Here is a 7,729-nt window from a genome sequence, read left to right on the forward strand (position 1 = left end):
GGAGCCATGTTTGTCCCCTCTTTTATAATATCCTGCCCAAGAGCCATTTTTGAAGCCCCCCCCCTTTATAACATACTGTACAGGAACCATTTTTGAAGCCCCTTCTTTAAAAAATGCCTGTATTGCTCAATCAATTATATGAGCGTCTCAATGACACACGTAGAATCGTTTGTATATTTCTTGCCATGGACCTACATCTGCCGCCCAGCAGATGCAGGCCCTGGAAAGGGCCGGGCGCGGTAGCAGTCACACACCCTGCGACCGGGATCGTTATGCCACTGAGGAAGACTTTGGGAGAGTCAGCAAGCAACCTCTTTGGACACAATCACAATGGAAGGGTGGTTTAGAGGCTGGGAGAGCTTGACTTCAACACTCTCCTCCTTCATGATTATGTACAACTAATTTGCATATGTCTTTAAAGTTGATTTTCTGGAAGATACCACCATGATGGCTTATAACATGAGAAAGTGTTAAGCTGCTTGATCTTCTGCCTCAATGATAACCAAGATGTCAGTGTAAGGTCCCTTTCACACAAACATTTGTGCGACCAACATCCAGCCACTGCGCCTGGCTGCAGTGCAGTGAGCACACACGTGTGTCGCGGTACAGTAGAGTATGCTCTATCTTTTCCTTTATGTATGGCTGGGCTGTATGGTTCCCTATGGAGAGCAGAGGGGCAAGGAGTGCTCACCCCATTTCTCTCCAGCTTGCAGCTTTATGGGTGGCCCGCATAAGCATATGTTTGTGTGAAAGAGGCCTAAAGCTACTCGTTTTTCTGGTTACATTCAGCGTCTACACCAGGAAAGTTCAATTCATGAACTATACTGGCAGAGGCATCCTTTTTGCCTATGTCTGCACATTATACATTATGTCCATGCTGTGGGTGTTTCATTGGTGAACTTTCCATATAAAAACTGTCCACTTTCAGGTGGGAGGAGTGGAAAAGGAGTCCACTGCTTGAAAAAACAGAGGTATATGTCCTAGGACAGTGGTGGCGAACCTTTTAGAGACCGAGTGCCCAAACTACAACCAAAATCCACTTATTTACCATGAAGTGCCAACATTGCATTTTAAGCAGTAACTTATTGCTCCCTGTTCTTCCACTTCTTTAATTGTATCGGCCCCTAAGGCCACCAATACAGTTGAAAGAAGGAGGGCAAATTCAGACTCTCATTGTAGCTTCTCTCCAGGGTCTCTCTGCAGGAAGAATGGTGGCTGTAGCAGGATGAGCTCCAAAGATAATGCAGCCCTGTCCGCACCTTCTCACTTTTCAAGCAGTTCCAAACAGTCAATGAAGTGTCGCTGTAAAATAGCGCTGAGAGCAGCATCTTATAAGTTGCCTGATACTGTGGGAAAATTTAATGGATTTGGTCCTGTTTGGTGAACTCTGTCCTGGGGTGATAATCTGAGTGCCCACAGAAAGGGCTCGGAGTGCCACCTCTGGCACCTGTGCCATAGGTTCGCCATCACTGACTAGGATATAACAGAAATCCACCTGACCTATCATTGCAACAGAGGGTGAAAACGTGATCTGAATATAGCCCAAGGACGCTGATGCTGGGACAATATATAGCCAGCAGAGCACAGAAGATTTGTCCCTAAGTAATGCCACACAAATATCACGTCGCGTGCCTAAAAAATAAATAAGGTACAGCCATTAAGAGAACACATGAAAGAAGCTAGCAATTTGGGGGGATTTATTCAGAATGTGCCAGTCTTAATCCTGTCCACTCATGACACAACAGATTTACTATTGGTATTTTGGTGAAGGTTATACCAGGGCCTACCCAGCCCTCCCCATCCACTTTTTAAAGGAGTGGCGTGCCGGGTGGAGAACTGGAAAAAAGTTGCAATGAATCCTCCCCCCACCTCCCAATCTGCTGGGCCATGAAGAATGAAAACACTGTAGGCGTGCACGAGATAATGAAAATAATAATAATAATAATAAATTGATATAGCGCCATCATATCCCCCAGCGCTTTACATTTACATGGGATATAAAAGACATTACAGAGCAGAATGAGGGGCCTGCTCACAAGAGCTGCCAATCTGTGAGGAGGAAGTAGTGACAAAGGGGGTATATATATATATATATATATATATATATATATATATATATATATATATATATATATATACATATACACTAGATGCTCTGGATAAGGATATGATGTCTGAGGAACGAGGAATGAATGGGCAGATTGTAATTCAGACACGTCTGAGAAGGGTGGCTTCTGACTGGCAGCGCTAAATAAAGCGAACATAGACTCATATCCTTTACCAGTCAGACCACCATCAAAACACATCAGGGAGGAAGTGTTACCATGGCAACCAGATCCCACGAAATGGAATTTCCAGCCATCAGGTCATCTAGGGGAGAGGTCACAAGATTGGAGGAGCTGTATTTAGACTGCTGTGTAGTGCTGATGAGACGTGTAAGGATTTCATAAATAAATGGCAGGATTTAGTTCCTACCAGGTATGTGTTTTAGCCATAAGAATACAATTATACGTATAAATAATCAGGACTAAACTTCTACATCCAAAAAGCTGTAGTTAATTGTAGTCTTTAAAAAGGTAAGGAATTTTTCTTATGGAACAAGACATAGATCTTAGTTAAAAACTGCATCCTCTTCCATGTCTATTCATTTGTAGGCGATAACATCAGCGTCTGGCCCCGCAATACTGAATATGGAAAATACTGACCTCTAGTGATAAAGTACAATAATACCAGCTTTATATACTTCTAGCATACAAATCTGTCATTACAAGTGGAGATGATAGATACAGGGTCGGCGCCAGGTTTCAGTAGGCCTCTGGGCGACAGAGCCTCAGTGGGCCCCTTTGCAGTGAACTCACATGGCGGCATTAAAAATTCAGAAACTAAAACAGTCTCCTGTTCCCTAAAATATTCCCTAGTTTATCATACCAAACTGTCCCTTCATGGTTATTTTATATACAGCCCCCTCACCCCCTATGGATTCATTAGATACAGCTCCGTTCATCCCATTAATTCGTTATTTACAGCCTTATGTGGGCCCCTCATCAGCTTTGGCCCCAGCACTTGCCCAGGTACACGCAGTGCTGGATAGATTTGATACATACCATTAAATCTCATTTATAGTCCATTGGGGAGCATTCTCGCTCCCAAAGTTGGCAGAAATAGTGCTACCATCATGTGACTTGCAGAATGCCCTTGTTATGGGTTGGGTTTGTGTGTATTCTGATGTAAACATGGCTGTCCCAAAAAAATAAGGTCATGTGAATAAGCCTAAGGCACTTCAGGCAGTCACCTCTGGTCACATAACTCTCCTCCCTCTTGTTCTTCATTTATAGCTTTTACTACAACACATAATGAATGAAACAGGTTATTCTCCGTCATAGTAGGTACACATACATAGACGTCCAATAAAAGCTTAAAGCAGTGTATGTGGCGTCATGTCCCAGTATTTTATATACAATGTCACTATGCCATGTCTATAAATAATTATGTCTGCCATGACTACAACTAACATGTTTTAATCAACTAAATTTATACCAATAAAATCCTATAAAGGACAAATGAGAGTACTGGAAATATTCTGTTCTATAATTTCCTGCTTCTGTGAGCACCTGCAGCTCTATCGGAGGCCCACTACGTAATTTTCGACACCTCTAGTCAGATGCAAATAATGTCATGTCAGAACAAATCAGGAAATCCTCATCCAAACACTATATTAGTAAATAAATAGAAAGTACACTAAATATCATTTTATTGACTTTTGCCTCAAAAAATGGACCATTATAAAATGTATATTTACACTGATATCAACTATGTATAGTTTCTATCGTGTACTATTTTTGCCCAAAAATAACTTTAAAAAAAATATTTTTCTATGTATACATAACCATATAATTTGAATGATATAATTTATCATACAGGTGAAACACACACATGCCCACATTTATTGTAATAAATCTTTCATTTACTTTAATGAATTATGAACCAAACATACCTTGAGAATACTGTAGCTACACTGATGCAGAAACATAGCTAGTTTAATCCCTGAATTGAGTGGTTTTGCTAAAAAAAAAATAAATATATATATATATATAAAATTATGGAATGATAATGAGACTGTCGCTCCTATGGCTGCCCCGGCGCTTCCCCTCACCCTAATTATGCACTGCTCCAGCCTTGTCCTGCCCAGCATAAGCCGAAAATACATCATTATGTTTTCCCTGACAGACAGAAGTAATCAATCACTGCACCATCTCCCAGCTAATGTGTATGAGCCATCCAGCTCAGGTTGGTTAGTCCGTTGGTAAACGGTAGACGGTAGTTGGTAGATTTCCGTTAAAGGGAACCTGTCACCAGGGACCTAATTTTCACTAAAGACAGGTTACAGAAGCTCATTACAGCTGCATTGCAAATATGTCTTTTTGCTTTCTCTAAGCATTTGCATTACAATATCATTGTGTGTTATAACTTACCTTGCACCCTGACAGAATCGTCTGTGTAGTCCCAGGGGTTGGGTTTTGGTATGGTTGCATTTCAAAAAACAACATGTGACTTTTCTGTACTGCAGACTGCTCAGCTCCTGGCCCCCACCTTGGTACTCCTGTACAGCTCCTCCCTCCCCACTGATGTCAGCTCACCATAGTGTGAGCTCTGTGAAGGAGGAGGAGGGAGGAGCTGTACAGGAGAACAAAGGTGGGGGCCAAGAGCTGAGAAGTCTGGAGCACAGACAAGTCACATGTTTTTTGAAATACAAACTGAAGCCCAAACCCTGGGACTACACAGAGGATTCCGTCAGGGTGCAAGGTAAGTTATTACACACAATTATATAGTAATGCAAATGCTTAGATAAAACAAACAGAAAACACATATGTGCAATGCAGTTGTAATAAGCTTCTGTAACCTGTTCCCTCTAAAGCCCCTGCACCAGTTAGAAATTGCACATTCTTTTCAGTGCAAACTGCTTGCACGTGTATTTATAAAGTGTCCGTAACACTTTTGTGTCACTGCTGCACTATGCAATAAAATTCAGCAAATATAGGGGCGTTCCGGTGCACAGTTGGACCGTGCAACACATTTATCTTGCGGTGTCCAACAAAAATGTGTCACAAAAAAGTTGGTGCACTCTGTTGGGGCAGAGCAGGAGGCGCCAGATTCATATAGAACAGGAGACACAAATCATGAATCTGGCGCCCTCTGCACACTACACAGGCACACTGCAAATTGTGAAGTTTACACTGGTTTTGAAACATTTGGTCCACAGAGTTGCCAAAATACAAAGGGGGAGATTTATCATCAAGTTTCTGAGGTAAAACTGTTCTAGTTTCCAATGGAAACCAGACAGAGCTTAGCTTTCATTTAATAACCAGCTGTGGGAAAGTGAAAGCTGAGCTCTGGTTGGTTGCCATAGGTAACTAGAACAGTTCTACTCTAAGATACCTATGATAATTCTACCCCAAAATGCGTATGTTTCTCATTCTAGCTTTTTGGGATACACCACCAGGGTGAGCTGGTGCCGGAGCATATTTTCATTAATTCCAGAAACCGCTGATTGCTTTATTAAACTGTTTTATACCTTAAATTGCAAGCACGCTTCCGCGCACCATGGTAGAGGTCGGCACACCATTCGCGTGACCGTGCGTGCGCCTGATTCGGAAGTGCCAAAGAGCCGGTGACGTCACGGCAGGCTTCGCACACGAAGTTGCATAGGCGCGAGCGTGCCCGAGTGCTCGGTGACGTCACTGGCTCTCTGGCACTTCCTTATCAGGCGCATGCACGGTCGCCCACATGGTGCGCTGAAGCGTGCTTGGAATATAAGGTATAAAACAGTTTAATAAAGCAATCGGCGGTTTCTGGAATTAATGAAAATATGCTCCGGCACCAGCTCACCCTTAGCTGGTGCAATGTATTTGAGGGTTAGAACTACCATTTTTAAGTGGTAGGTTTCCTTTAAGAAATTTTAATAAGGACTTTTTAAAAATCCAAGAATCTAAGTAGTCATTAGCTGAAAAACCATTCTTTTCCTTCCACAAGCTTCTTTTTATCTGTTAGACAAAATTGTACTTTCTAGTGGCACTATTTGAAGGACATCTACCACCAGATAACCGGAGGAAGAGTGTCCTAAATAGGATGCTCATTATGTCTAGGGGATGGGGGAACCGTGTTTTAAAATTTTTTCTGTGTTTTTATTGCTGAAATAATAACTTTGCAACAACCAGAGGCGCTCAGACAGGGCTCGGACATTAAATTTATGCACGCCTATGGCAGTGAAAGTTGTCATTGGGCCTCATGCACACGAAAGCATGGGAGAGCGAGGTGATGTCAAGCCTCTCACCTAATGTCACCTCCCTCTCCCAGCACAGGACAGGAAGGTGTGGAGGCGTGCATAATTATCAGCCCGGAGCGCCGGAAATTTTGTCCCGACGTGTCAAGACTTTCGGAGGACATGTAGGATCAAAATGAAAAGGAGACGGGGCATAAAGATGAAGGACATTGGGGTGTGTTGCCCGGGGACCCAGAGGAAGCAGCCGGCGATGGGCTGCTGCCGCTGTATGGGGCGTTTCACCAGTGATGCCACTGTCCCTATATGGAGAGTGACATCACCACGTCCCACCCCTGAGCTACATATGCACTCAGCAAATCTGGGGGGAGAAGCAACAACAACAAATCAGAAGCAACAACTTTGCCGCAGTCTGCCAGTATATGTCAATATGTACACTCTTTCCCGACACATACAAAAACTGATGTAAACCCAGCCTTACCTGGTGTAACAATTACTCTGAGCTAAGAGGGTATCATGGCTGATGCAGGGGGTCTTTACAATTCTGATGCTAACTGTGCCCCTGTTCAGATCTGTATTGGTTGAGTTTATGGTTATTATTACACTAGTGTAGGAGTGTTAAGTAACTATAGTGCGATTGCTTTGGTTTATTATTGTTTCTGTAATGTTTGACCCACACTGGAGCCTTCTGACCCTAGTCACTATGACAATATTATTTTTGCTAGTCTGTCTCCCTCTTCCCTGTGTTTCCACAACCAGACTACGTTGTGCATGTACTTCAGCTAATGATCCTCTCTAGGAGGTGTTCCACCTACACCCCTAAAGGTAGAGTTTTCTTTGAGATATTCAGTGTACATCCAAGACCTATTTAAACAATAATAATAAAAAAGACGGAAATAGTGTTTTGCATGGCAACCAAGTTCTGAAGCTGGACAAAAATATTTTCCCTATCCCCTCAAAAGCCAACTGTAGAGAATGCGAGATCAGCAAAGCTTTTGATCAAAATCCAGTATCTAGAGAAACCGCTCCTGAAACGCAATGGATTTTAGATACCGTGGAAGCCAGATCACAATGGTCCTACCAGTCGTAAGTTTTCCACCACCTTCTCCTTCATTCTTTGGATAAATTCTGAATTAACTTCACCCACCTCAGGTGGCATGGGGCTTCTCCAGTGCTTAGGTATCACCATCCAAGTGGCCACCAAAAAAATGACAAGCAAACCTTCCTTGACAGAGAAGAGTCCACAAAACCAAAAGAAGGGCAACCTGAGGGGTTACTGGGACCACAGCACCGCAAAGTGTCAAACATCATGATCCAAAAGGGCTGGAGCACTGGACAGTTCCACCACAGATGCTGCATAGAGCCCAAATCAGCATTGCATCTCCAGTAAGTATCACGTACCCCAGGAAAGATCTTTTGGAGCATGATGGGATACCAGTACCAGTTTGTAGT

The sequence above is a fragment of the Engystomops pustulosus genome, chromosome 6 (genome assembly GCF_040894005.1).
Source record: "Engystomops pustulosus chromosome 6, aEngPut4.maternal, whole genome shotgun sequence".
Taxonomy (NCBI): domain Eukaryota; kingdom Metazoa; phylum Chordata; class Amphibia; order Anura; family Leptodactylidae; genus Engystomops; species Engystomops pustulosus.